The sequence below is a fragment of the Triticum dicoccoides genome, chromosome 1A (genome assembly GCF_002162155.2).
Source record: "Triticum dicoccoides isolate Atlit2015 ecotype Zavitan chromosome 1A, WEW_v2.0, whole genome shotgun sequence".
In the NCBI taxonomy this organism is placed as follows: domain Eukaryota; kingdom Viridiplantae; phylum Streptophyta; class Magnoliopsida; order Poales; family Poaceae; genus Triticum; species Triticum dicoccoides.
This window is the reverse complement of record NC_041380.1, coordinates 102734485-102738424: the sequence shown is the minus strand read 5'-3', so window position 1 is coordinate 102738424 and position 3940 is coordinate 102734485.

The window sequence follows — 3940 nt, the reverse complement described above, 5'->3', positions numbered from 1 at the left end:
CTTCCACCCTCGTGGGCCCCTGTTGCTCCACCGACATACTTCTTCCTCCTATATATAACTACGTACCCCCAAACAATCAGATACGGAGCCAAAACCCTAATTCCAGCACCGTAACTTTCTGTATCCACGAGATCCCATCTTAGGGCCTGTTCCGGAGCTCCACCGGAGGGGGCATCGATCACGGAGGGCTTCTACATCAACACCATAGCCTCTCTGATGAAGTGTGAGTAGTTTACCTCAGACCTTCGGGTCCATAGTTATTAGCAAGATGGCTTCTTCTCTCTTTTTGGATCTCAATACAATGATCTCCCCCTCTCTTGTGGAGATCTATTCGATGTAATCTTCTTTTGCGGTGTGTTTGTTGAGACCGATGAATTGTGGGTTTATGATCAAGTTTATCTATGAACAATATTTGAATCTTCTCTGAATTCTTTTATGTATGATTAGTTATCTTTGCAAGTCTCTTCGAATTATCAGTTTGGTTTGGCCTACTAGATTGATCTTTCTTGCAATGGGAGAAGTGCTTAGCTTTGGGTTCAATCTTGCGGTGTCCTTTCCCAGTGACAGTAGGGGCAGCAAGGCACGTATTGTATTGTTGCCATCGAGGATAACAAGATGGGGTTTTTATCATATTGCATGAATTTATCCCTCTACATCATGTCATCTTGCTTAAGGCGTTACTCTGTTCTTATGAACTTAATACTCTAGATGCATGTTGGATAGCGGCCGTTGTGTGGAGTAATAGTAGTAGATGCAGGCAGGAGTCGGTCTACTTGTCTCGGACGTGATGCCTATATATATGATCATACCTAGATATTCTCATAACTATGCTCAATTCTGTCAACTTCTCAACAGTAATTTGTTCACCCACCGTAAAATACTTATGCTCTTGAGAGAAGCCACTAGTGAAACCTATGGCCCCCTGGTCTATCTTCCATCATATTAATCTTCCAACACTTAGTTATTTTCATTGCCTTTTATTTTACTTTGCATCTTTATCATAAAAATACCAAAAATATTATCTTATCATATCTATCAGATCTCACTCTCGTAAGTGACCGTGTAGGGATTGACAACCCCTTATCGCGTTGATTGCGAGGATTTATTTGTTTTGTGTAGGTGCGAGGGACTGGCGCGTAGCCTCCTACTGGATTGATACCTTGGTTCTCAAAAACTGAGGGAAATACTTACGCTACTTTGCTGCATCACCCTTTCATCTTCAAGGGAAAACCAACGCAGTGCTCAAGAGGTAGCAAGAAGGATTTATGGCGCCGTTGCCGGGGAGGTCTACACAAAAGTCAACATACCAAGTACCCATCACAAACCCTTATCTCCCGCATTACATTATTTGCCATTTGCCTCTCTTTTTCCTCTCCCCCACTTCACCCTTGCCGTTTTATTCGCCCTCTCTCTCTCTATCCTCCCTCTCTTTCTCTATTTTTCTTTTCTTTACCCCTTGCATTTTTCGCTGTTATGTCTAAAATTGGGGAAATTATTGTCGATATGGACAATAATAACATCATGACAAATTCTGAAGCTCCTACTAAAGAACCTCCTATCTTACATACAAAAAAAATTCCGTATTGGTAGTGGTAATATTATTGGAAAAGGAGTTATCCAAGATTTCTTTACTTGTGTCGGTGCTTTGCCTTCTATGGGCAGTTATATCCTTCATAGAACTAGTAGTCTTGCAGACGCTATTGCCATGCTTGTAGTTGAACTTGAAAGGCAATTTATGCACATGCACCCTTGCATACAAGAATTTTCCTACAATTTTCTAATATTGAGCATTCTTCTGTTAAGCGTGCCGCTACTATCTTTTTGGCTCATGAGTTTAGATTCATAATAAAAGAGTCCAAAGAAATCTTTGCGCATTATAGGGTGGACGCTTGCCATCCTCCCATAGAGGCTATCATTTTTGATCAAGAAGAAATAATGCGTTTTCAATCTCTAGACTATGTTGCTTTCAATGAAAATCTTAGAAAAAGGGTTCCCACCAAAGTTCTACTTGATAGAATCTCTAAACTTAATTATGATTTGGCTATTAGAAATAATGAACTAGGATATTCTCTTAAATATAGGCTCACAAAGTTCTGTCAAAAGAATGCTTACAATGATGAATTGATTGTGCAATACGAAGGGCCAAGAGAGGAACCTATACCTCCCAAAGTTGACCTTGGGGACTTTTGTCCCATTAAATTAAGCCCTTTTGATTACTTTTGCTTGCCCCAAAGAAAACTTGCTGCCAAACGTAGAGAATATGAAATGAGCTTTAATGATCTATCTTATTATTATGGCAATACCTAGATCTATCCTTGCTTTTTATGCCTAGCTAGGGGCGTTAAACGATAGCGCTTGTTGGTAGGCAACCCAATTTTATTTTTATTCCTTGATTTTTGCTCCTGTGTAGTAATAAATAATTTATCTAGCCTTTGTTTTGGTTGTGTTTTTTGTGTTTAATTAGTGTTTTTGCCAAGTAGAACCGTTGGGAAGACTTGGGGAAAGTCTTGTTAATCTTGCTGTAAAAAACAGAAACTTTAGCGCTCACGAGAACTGCTGCCATTTTTATTTGGAAAGCTATATTTAGTTAATTATTTTTTTCATGTTATTAATAGATAAATTCCTCACGTCCAGAAATTTATTTTAGAATTTTTGGGGTTCCATATCTTGCGCTAGCTACAGATTACTACAGACTATTCTGTTTTTGACAGATTCTGTTTTTCATGTGTTGTTTGCTTATTTTGATGGATCTATGGCTAGTAAAATAGTTTATAAACCATAGAGAAGTTGGAATACAGTAGGTTTAACACCAATATAAATAAAGAATGAGTTCATTACAGTACCTTGAAGTGGTCTTTTGTTTTCTTTCGCTAACGGAGCTCATGAGATTTTCTACTTTAAGTTTTGTGTTGTGAAGTTTTCAAGTTTTGGGTAAGGATTTGATGGATTATGGAACAAGGAGTGGCAAGAGCCTAAGCTTGGGGATGCCCATGGCACCCCCAATATAATCTAAGGACACCAAAAAGGCAAAGCTTGGGGATGCCCCGGAAGGCATCCCCTCTTTCGTCTACTTCCATCGGTAACTTTACTTGGAGCTATATTTTTATTCACCACATGATATGTGTCTTGCTTGGAGCGTCTTGTATGATTTGAGTCTTTGATTTTTAGTTTACCACAATCATCTTTTCTGTACACACCTTTTGAGAGAGACACACATGATTCGAAAATTATTAGAATACTCTATGTGCTTCACTTATATCTTTTGAGTTATATAGTTTTGCTCTAGTACTTCACTTATATCTTTTAGAGCACGGTGGTGGATTTGTTTTATAGAAACTATTGATCTCTCATGCTTCGCTTAGATTATTTTGAGAGTATTAAATAGCATGGTAATTTGCTTAAATAATCCTAATATGCTAGGTATTCAAGATTAGTAAGAACTTTCTTATGAGTGTTTTGAATACTAAGAGAAGTTTGATGCTTGATGATTGTTTTGAGATATGGAGGTAGTGATATTAAAGTTGTGCTAGTTGAGTAGTTGTGAATTTGAGAAATACTTGTGTTGAAGTTTGCAAGTCCCGTAGCATGCATGTATGGTAAACATTATGTAACAAATTTGAAACATGAGGTGTTATTTGATTGTCTTCCTTATGAGTGGCGGTAGGGGACGAGCAATGGTCTTTTCCTACCAATCTATCCCCCTAGGAGAATGCGCGTAGTGCTTGGTTTTTGATGACTTGTAGATTTTTGCAATAAGTATGTGAGTTCTTTATGACTAATGTTGAGTCCATGGATTATACGCACTCTCACCTTTCCATCATTGCTAGCCTCTTCGGTACCGTGCATTGCCCTTTCTCACATTGAGAGTTGGTGCAAACTTCACCAGTGCATCCAAACCCCGTGATATGATACGCTCTTTCACACATAAACCTCCTTATAT